At 46.9% G+C, this 10,102-nt stretch overlaps 1 long non-coding RNA gene and 1 pseudogene across 1 annotated transcript; one reads left to right on the top strand and one right to left on the bottom strand.

Annotated features, from left to right (window-relative positions):
- Window positions 1-2,503: 2,503 nt before the first annotated feature.
- Window positions 2,504-6,377, bottom strand: LOC125758654 (uncharacterized; annotated as a pseudogene).
- On the top strand, window positions 4,423-5,004 carry LOC125758471 (uncharacterized). The gene is made up of 2 exons (XR_007416107.1): window positions 4,423-4,581; window positions 4,875-5,004. It is a non-coding gene; the product is annotated as an uncharacterized LOC125758471 (long non-coding RNA).
- Window positions 6,378-10,102: the final 3,725 nt, after the last annotated feature.

The raw sequence follows: 10,102 nt of genomic DNA, 5'->3' as shown, positions 1-10,102 counted from the left end.
ATAAAGCGCGCAACGTTGGTGACCGCGAAGCCGGGTTCGGCGAAAAATGCAAACATAAGAAAAAAAGAAAGAGGTTTGCGCGCGTTTCCCGGGCGACGGCCCGTGAAGCGGGGAGGTGGAAGGCGGGAGAGGAGGGTGCTCTTCGTGGCGGCTCGGTTAAAAGAAAGACGGTACTTTCCTAAAAATATCCAGGGACTTTATTCGTACAGTGCAATACAGAACCGAAACCGAAACACAACAATCAGCTCGTGCAGAGGGCACGGAGGAAGGCAAGTTCCAGCGCAGTCACATTTTCAGCGCAGCTTAAGAAACTAGGGTCTTTAGAATTACGTATGTATGCATTTTGTATTAAAGGAACACACCACCTAATACTTACCTAGTCATGTTGCGCCTCAGATATGCGTAATGTTTGCTTTTTGATCAACAATGTACACAAGTATAAACCTTGTCAGCCGTTCAAGATGGCTGGCCCTTGGGCAAGTGGTTCAACTTTGGCCGAGTGGCTGAATCGAGTGAAGTGCCGACAAACAGAGAGACAGACAGAAAGACAGACCAAAATTTCTCCGTTTAAGTATCCCAAGAAAGATATTCGTCTTTAAAAAAAATGGAAATAGAAAGGGAGGGTGTAGCACGGGTAGTCGGCTAACTTCAAGGATTCTATCATCCTTGGATAACTCATACCCCCATTCCGAAAATGTACTGTCCATGAAGTCAAATTAACTACGGCGCGCCTATATGAAGTTATTCTGAAAAGCCTCCGTGGTCAATATAGTTACACGGCAAAGTTTGGTTGCCTATCCAAATAGCTTTACTTTATGTCTACACAATAAAAAGTATCCGAAAAAGAAGTGAACTTCCCCTCTTTGTCCTTTAGGCAAACGACTACAAGATAAAGGGGGTGATTAAATCGGCGCCGTTTAAAGCTATTGTACAAATTCCTCCCCAATCGAGGGGCACTTCAACGAAAAAAAAATTGCGGTAGTTTGCACAAAGTCGCGCAAAGCTCGGCACAGCGAAGCACGCGCCCGTCGCCGCTCGTACTCCCCGTCGACCGACACATCTAGCTTCGGGATGCGCGGCTTCCTCCTCGGGAGTATGCAGCCAGGCTATATATGGCCGCGAGATCGACCTATAGGTGGCAGCACCGTCGCCGCGTTAGTGTGGAGAGGCGGTCGGCGGCGCGTATACAAATGCATACAGCGGCGCTTCGTTGTGAGCGCTTTGAGCCTATTGTCGGCAAATAAAATGCGTTGATTGCAGCTGAATGGTAATATATACGCTCTTCATTATTGAATCGATGCACGAATATCATCCAATGTTACTATTACTAGTGAGAGAAGCGCAATCTTCCGATGAAAGGGATGCTCGCCCTGGATGACAGTCTGCGCTTACGCACTATATGACGTTTTTTGTTGTTTTCTCTGTACGTTTTTAGCTTGTGTTCTATGTACTACGCACTGCTTTAGCACGACTTAAATAGTGTTTACTTCTTGTTCATTTGAATACCAGCCCATATTCATGTGCAATGAGTTCAATAGCACTGTTCACGCGAGTACGCATATGCAGGTAGGAGTTTAGCACAGATCTTTCATCGAGTGATTACGTGCACGACAGTGATGCAACAAAGGTGCGGTTATTTTATGGAATAATGTCCGCTGCCTTCAATCAATCTATAACAACTCCACACAAACGCTCAAGATAACGTAAAAAAAAAGGATGAGGTTTTGCGGCAACTCCGTTTTATCACTGCCGTGTCATTCCACTGTCTGCTTTTTTTTTTGGGGGGGGGGACAGTTTGAGTGCCAAAATGTCAGACTTCACTTGATAGAAATATTTCGCTGTAGCGGGACCACGACCGTAGTATAAAAGGGCATCTTAAGCACAACTACAGCTCATCATGAACTACAGTGCCGCAGTTATACACCTAACAACGCGAAAGTGCATGAGCCTTGTTTTTCTTTACCACCGAGTCGCTAAAACGCTGCATTCACACACTATTTAATGCTCCTCACGTTTGGGACTATGCCAAGTGCACTTTAGGATGTGCTTGAACCAGAAAGCGGCACAACACTGAAATGATTCTGGCTAACGAAGGGTACGACACCAATAGACAGCCCTCTCGAAAGTCGCACTCACTGATCTTGTTACATTGCGCATGAAGCCGAGCAAGCCCATTTGCTTCTGTACACCATGTTAGGTATACGTACGAGCAGTTAAACTCGCACCAGCATACTAGAACAAACCGCCCTTTGAGAACGTGGATGACGCACGCACACATGCAAGCACGACGTGGCTGGCAGGTGACGAAGGGAGCAATCCACACTAGCTGCGGTTCAGCCAGTAGCCGCCAGGCGGCGACTGCGCTCGATCTCGCGGCCAATAGGGAACCCAAGCTCAAGTTTGGATGGAGGGATGGATAAGGCTGTACCCTTTATCGGGCGGCGGCTCACGCCACCTATCCGTAATACAGTTAAGTACTAGCACTATGTAGGTGAAGGAATTTTCACTGGCGCCTTGACTGTAGCCACCAATCAGATAACCTCCTCCTGGTTGTTTCTACCCGCTTAAAGTCTATTTTACCTTTACTGTCCCTAAACCCCAATGCTTTGAATAATTCTGCTCCATTTTCTTGAACTATAGGGTGGAGCCCTTTACAGACCAGTGTCAAATGTTCAGCCGTTTCCTCCTCCACTCCACACGCACTACTTAACGTGTCTATTCCTTCAAATTTGGCTCGGTACGTCTTGGTCCGTAATACTCCCGTCCTGGCCTCAAACAGCAGAGAACTACCCCGAGAACTATTGTAGATTTTTTCCTTGGCAATTTCCTGCACACTAAGAAAAAAAGAAGAGTCAAAAGAGGGTCATGGAACCGTGACTCTCTTCGGGCGTCTATTTGACCCCTTTTGGAAGGTACAGGATGAGAAAAAGAGTTAGCATTTCGGAAGAAGTCACTGGACGCTCCTGAAGCGCGTTTCGATTTGCTTCAGCCATGAAAAAGCCGCCGTATACGCCATACATATCGCCGGCTTGCCCTTTGGCGCCGTTGTGGCGCCTTGCTCACCGACGGAGACGGGGTTGGCGCCGGGGTGGCGCGCCGCTCTCCTCTCTCAGTCGTCTCAGTCTCCTCGTCTATTGGAATGCGTTGCGTGGTTGCGTTGGTTGCACGGGTTGCATGTCTTGAAGTTTCATCAGTTTCATGTTCATGCGCGTCTTCGGTGGTGTTGACGCCGGCTCCGTGCACGAAGTGACGCTTGGAGGGCGGAATATTCATGGAGCTGCGAACACGGACAACGGGTGCCAGTTAACGGTGAGTGTACTGCTTTCGTAGGTACTAATTATACAGCTTTAGCTGGGCGTCTGCAGCAGATCTGCGGAAGTTATTTGCCATCCGTTTCCAACAGCAGCCTGTGTCCACGGGGCTGTTGCGGATGCCCAACTAAAGCTGTCAGTGAACGAGTTGCCACCGTTATGCGCGTTGCTGTACAAGCTCCCATAAAGTGAGCGATGCAAACAATTATCAAGGGTCATTTCTTGCTGATCGCACGTTGTGTCTGCACTACTGAAGGTGCAAGATGTCGTTTTGAGATGCACTTTACTCTACTTCATAATAACATTTCCATCGACCTTGAGTGTGCTGCGTGCTTCCGCGCGTGAGAACGTGAAAAAAAAGCCTGTGTACAGAACGCTCAGACGCACTATATATAATGGTTTTTGCTGGCTTAAAGACGGTAGTTTGAGGTGCAGATATAGTACGGTGGCTTCCAGAACGTACGCGGTAGTCGTTCAAGTTGGACACGCCTGGCCGGTAAGGCGAAAATGCTAGGCTTTCGACGGCGCCCGTTGTTGCGGCCGCCGCCGTGCACTTTTTCCCTTCGTTTCTGTTTGCTGTTTTCATAGTTTGCCAACATCTGCGATGACGCTATAACAGAATAAAGTGAGTGTACGTGATTGTGGGAGTTATGTGTGCCAATTCTAGCATATGACATGTCTGATCTCGACGTAGACGGCGTCCGCACGCGCTGGGTGTCGTTCGGGCCCTCGTACTCGCATGTGTTTATCTGAGTATGGGTTACGTTTGTAAAATATGAGGTCAGTAACCGCTCACGGCGTTCCCCTGACTGCCGGAGGATGTGCTTGGGTGTCGGGGTAAGCCGGCGCAAAACCGTGTTTATTCTGAAACCAAATTTTGAAGGGATTTCTCAGAAAAGAATTTCTTACATTCGTGTATAGCCAGTGCCTATTGCGACACGAGGTTTCCGCTGCCTTTTACGTGAAAATTTGCTTTCATTGCGAAATTTTAACTAAACACTCGTAGCAGATGTGTGTACAATAACGGTGTGTTGAACAAAGGGTGGTTTTAAATACAAATAATGTGTGTGTTTTGGTCATTCCCAGAATCCCGGATCACTTCTCCCGCATCTTCACTCCAGTTGACAGCCACACTCGGGGAAACGAACGTGCCGCTCTGGTCAGGCGCCTCACCGCTCGTGATGGGAAAATCAACAGCAGTGTTCGCCCTGTCAACGAGGCAGCCGGTCCTACATTTCCTTTGGTTGGACAAGACGACGTAGGAAAAGAGGTGAGTGGCACCCACGCAAAGGAGCCTAAACCAATTTCGTTTGTTGTTTAAAAGAGGCTCACATCTTCTTGTGCTGCAAGTTTGTCGCCAAGTGACGTGTTACAAAAGGTACTATTTGCAAGTTGTGTTTTAAACGATAACGGCAAAAAACTTGGTTCCTTACCATCAGTGTCTGCATTTGTTGTTTTGTTGTGAGCCTCCATTGTGTCTATGTGAACCACTTATTTTGTAGGTTTTGCAAACCTTTACTGCAATTTCATTTTCTCATCATAACATCACGTTCTGCTTTTCAGATACCGTTTTTCATGGTGCTCACGCTGAACAGGAGCGACAACCTAGCAAGCCACAAGTCTGATGCCTCCAGCCGTCACCACTTTTTGATTTATTCTTAATCATAAGGAATAAAGATTGAAACATGATGCCCATTTCCGCAGTTTATTTTGCACTATATGACACTATGCACATCAGTCACACATTTTAGTTGGCTATACTCATAGAAGCATGTAAATGAGGAATACCCAAACTTCTTAATTGGAAATCAAAGACCATATTTTGGCGCTTTCTATATAACTTTGCTGGAAAATATGCGTTGTTTTGACGAGTTTTATTAAAATAATGCTAAAACTGAACTATTCTTTTTTTGCAGCCGCTGGGCAGAACGGCAAGTATTATTGGACATGCTTAAAATGAATACACCCCTATTTTCAACAGTAGTCGCGCGAAAGTAGAGCAAGGGTCAAATGAATAGCTTAAAATACTTGTGGAGTCGCTTGACGCTTCGGTGTGGGTCACTTGACCCCCGTAGGAGTGTTACCGGCAAGAGTCGTCTGACTCCCTATAAATGGTAACCTGATCATTCGGATGAGAGTCTTTCCACTCTTCCTAGAGGGTCAGGGACTCTACTAAAGCGAGCCGACCCTGACCCACCAAGAGAGTCACCGTGACTATTTAAAGGGTGTCCTATACGTGGCAAGTCAGAACTCTCCGAAAAGAGTCACGCATACTCTTTTTTTTCTTAGAGTGCTTGAAAGTTCGGTAGGTCTCCAGCGCTGATTTCATACTCATCCCTATTTTGCACATGTCCCTCGCAGTTTCTTTCACCTTTTTCTTAACGGATAGTTTCCTTTGGTTCGGTCTCCTGCCGTTTTCTAAGTATTTACTTGTCAATTTTCTGGTCCGTTTCCTCCATTTTGTATCGACATTCCTCATGTACAAGCAGCTGAAAACTTTCTTAGCCCAACACTGCTCCCCCATTTCTCTCAATCGCTCCTCAGATTCTATCTTGCTGCTAGCCTCCCTGCCCTCAAATGATGTCCATCCCATGTCACCTGTACCCCCTGATTTGGTGTATTCCCGTGTGCTCCCAAAGCCAGCCTACCTATGCCACGTTGCTTAACTTCTAATCTTGCTTGAACCTTTGATCTCTTATACAAGACCGCATTGCCGAACGTCAGACCAGGAAGCATGACCCCTTTCCATATCCGTCTCACAGCATCATGCCTATTTTAATTCCACATTACGCTATTTTTCATTGCAGCTGCATTCCTGTTACTTTTAGTCACCACGTATCTTTCGTGCTCCCTTAGATACTCAGCCCCGTTGCCTATTCATACGCCAAGATATTTGTATTTATCCACAATTTCCAGTGTGACCTCCTGTATCCTATGCTCACTGCCTTGGTTATCATTAAAAATCGTGACTGCCGATTTTTCCTTACTGAACTTCAAATTTAACCTATATCCCTCATTACCGCAGATGGCTATCAATCCCTGCAAATCTTCCTTATTGTCGGCCATTAATACTATATTGCCAAGGGCGTTTCTTATTATCACTTTTGCTGTATTCGTTTTTCGCCCACAAGGACTGTCAGCAACGCTCAGCGCAAACCGCGCCTCATTGTTCGAGATGCTTCGCGATTATTGTAGATCGTTTTGTGAAGATTGCGCGCAAGACGCGAACACTCGAGCTTATTCTAGAACTTGCGCGACAACCAGCGATAACACTGGAATATTCGACGGCACATGTATAAATACCGACGCGCTTCGCCGCTTGTCAGTTGATCGACGGTCGACGCTCTGTTCGCCGCTATCAGTTTATTGCTGTAGCTTGACCTTCAGTTTCCCGGCCACAAGTTCGGCCTAATAAAGAGTTTCATCTCGGACGTGCTGACTGCTGCCTTCGTCGACGTCACGACCACGTGACAATATCATCTGCATACATAAATGCTGGTAATGACTGTTCAATGCGCTTTCCTTGCTTGAAAAAAGGGAGGCTGAAGCCAAGCCCACTCCCTTCTAATTTGGCCTCTAATCTAATTTGGCCTCTAGGTACAGCATAAATAACAAGGATGACAGGGGACACCCCTGTCTAAGCCCTCGCTGTATCTCTATAGGCTTGGATACCTGCTTTTCCCGTTTTATAACTACCTTGTTACCTTTATAGATATCATTTAAGAGATTAGTTATTGCATCTTCCACATCTAGTGTGTCCAGTATTTCCCACACGTCCTCTTGAATCACACTATCGTACGCTCCCTTGATATCCAGAAATGCCAGCCACATGGGTCTGTGTTTTTTTTCTGCAGTTTCAATGCACTGCGTCAATGAGAACAGACTGTCCTCCAACCTCCTTTGTTTCCGGAACCCGTTTTGCAGTTCCCACAGCACCCCCTCATCCTCTACCCATGCCTGCAGTCTTTCCTTTATAATTTGCATCACCAACCTGTAGTAAACCACTCATGTCACGGTTATAGGGCGATAGCTGTTTATGTCTGCTTTGTCCCCCTTTCCTTTATAGATCATACTCATCCTGCTTAGTTTCCACCATCGGGGACTTCACCATCCATTATTGTTTTGCTGGCTGCCTCTCCTAATGTTTGCTTAGGCTTTGGACCCAATTTCTTTATGAGCATAATTGAGATGCCGTCAGGGCCTGTTGATGAGCTGCTAGGAACTCTCTTCTCTGCCCTTTCCCACTCTCGTTGTCCAAGTGGAGCAATTGCGCTACTTGCTCTATCCTTGTCTGTTAGGGTACACGTGGCGCTTTCTTGTTTTTTAATTTTTTCTGTCATCATTATTCTTATATATTCTATTACCTAATCCCCTTCTAGCCTGACATCTTAAGCTGTAGTTATAAACCTCTGCTCTAGGCTTGTCTTGTTACTCAGGGAGTTGAGATGGTTCCAGAACTTTGCAGCTGCCTTTCTATCCTTTTTGTTTACTTCTGCCGACCACTGGGCCCACTTCCTTCTAATCTTTTCAATGATAAGATGGGATGCTTCCCTCCTACAGCTTAAGAACTTGTCCCATTTTCTTTCGACATCGTCTTCCGGTTCACCCCTGTGTTCAGCGTATCTGTGTTCCTTAGAGGCTTCCTGACGTTTTACTATGGCCCTCTTAACATCCTCGTCCCACCAGCTCTTGGGTTTGTGTCTCTTTTTCCCGGTCGACTTGACTCGCACTTTAGCAAGCTCTAGCTCAAACATTGGTTAATGCAGGCAAGCTGTACCGCAGGAAGCCGAGAAAAAGTACCCTGTACAGCTGTAGCATGGCACTTGGGGACATTCCCCAAGTCTTCCCAGCGAAAAACTTCAACAGATGACAGATGCCAATCAACCGCTTTTTTAGGTACGATACGTGATGGCTGCATGATATGTCTCTGTCAATTATGACACCCAGAAACTTGTGTGATCGAATATACGGTATAGCTTGACCGTTTATTATTACGCTGTAGTTATTCATAGGCTTGCGCGTAAACGCCACGAGAGCGCACTTTTCGGAAGAAATTTCCAAGCCTCTGTTACGGAGGTAATGGGCAGTTTGAGTGGCAGCTCTTTGAATTCTCGCTCGCAACTGTAGGCGTGTTACGGCGGACGAAAACAAGCCTACGAATGTTACAAAGTGTTCAGGCACAGGCACTCCGGATTTGCCTAGGCTTGCCTCTTAGTGCATCGACGGCGGCTTCTATAGCGATCGCCGGAGACCATCTCATCAAGACACACATTGACGTTGAAACACTCAGGACACATATAAGGCACCTGGCTCGGACTCCCCGCCACCACCTAGCCTCTTTACCAGCAGACAGACCACGCGCATCTTTTTGCCAAACGGTAACCGCGTATCGCGTGTCTTTACCAACATGTTTCATGCCCGCCGCGAGACCTTCGATTCCTCCGTGGTGCCTGACTCAGCCCAACATCAGCCTAACAATACCTGGCATCCGGAAAAAAGCGGATATGTCGTCACCTGCCCTTAAACATCTCGCTTTACTCCTGCTATATGAAAAGTACCAAGGCTATGTACACGTATACACTGACGGCTCCGTTTTGCCAAACAGCTCAACTGCAGCAGTTGTGATACCGATCAAAGCCACAACAATCAAATTCAAGACCTCCCACCTAACGACATCGACGGCAGCAGAGCTCGCAGCGCTTCGTGTCGCATTACATTTCATAAGCAATGAACAGGCACAAAAATGGACTATGTTCAGTGACTCCAAGGCGGCACTACAGTCTCTTCTGTCACCTTTACGACGCGGCCCGCACGAACAACTTGTATTTGAGATTGCAGAAGAGACGCACCATTTAACTAAGAAAGGGCACGAAATGCCTTTTCAGTGGCTTCCAAGTCACTGTGGGATTATCGGCAATGAACGGGCCGATCAAGCTGCCCGTTCCGCCCATACTGAAAACAATCAATTCTTAATACCGCTCTCCAGAACTGACGCTGCACGGAAGCTCCGCGTGCTTGCTCGCCAACTCACCATGTCGCAGTGTAACGAGCCACACTTCCAGCACGCACGACTATATGCCCTAGACCCAACACTCAGCCTTCGAATTCCCCCAGGACTTCGTCGAGGTGACGCTACCCTTCTGTGCAGGTTATGTTTGGGTGTCGCATTTACCTGTGCGTACGCGTTCCGCATAGGAATGGCCGACACCGCAGCTTGTGACCACTGCGGAAGTGATGAAACAATTAAGCATATTCTGTGCGACTGTCCACAGTACTGTTAGCAGAGACAGTCGCTTTGCAACGCGCTTGACAAATTGGACGACCGAACTCTTTCGGAAGAAAGAATCCTGCGCCACCGACAGGATTTTACGTCTCAGAAGAAGGCTGTGCAGGCGCTAATGCGCTTTGTGCGTTCAACCGGGCTATCAGAACGGCTGTGATAGGACGTCTTGCATGTGTGTCCATGTGTGCATGTTTTGTTCTGTTTTTATTTTATCTCCCTCTCTCTCTGTTCTCTTTCCGACCCCTATATCCCCACCCCTGTGCAAGGTAGCAAACCGGTCGCTCGCACCAGGTTAACCTCCCTGCCTCTTCCTTTTCATCTATTTCTCTCTCTAGCTCAAACAGTCTAGTTAGTTTTGTGTACGTCCACGCCGTTTTAGTATCCTCGGTGATTACTTTCTTAATTTGTTTAGTTGCTATTTCTATTTGCCTTTCTGAATAAAATTTCCTTGTGGTTGCTCATCTTGCCTGCTTCCTATTTTCATTTCTCTTCGAAAACTCAACTTGAT

This window comes from Rhipicephalus sanguineus, chromosome 5, assembly GCF_013339695.2.
Source record: "Rhipicephalus sanguineus isolate Rsan-2018 chromosome 5, BIME_Rsan_1.4, whole genome shotgun sequence".
NCBI classification, from domain to species: Eukaryota; Metazoa; Arthropoda; class Arachnida; order Ixodida; family Ixodidae; genus Rhipicephalus; species Rhipicephalus sanguineus.
The sequence above is the reverse complement of the archived record's forward strand: the minus strand, read 5'-3'. Positions and strand labels throughout refer to the sequence as shown.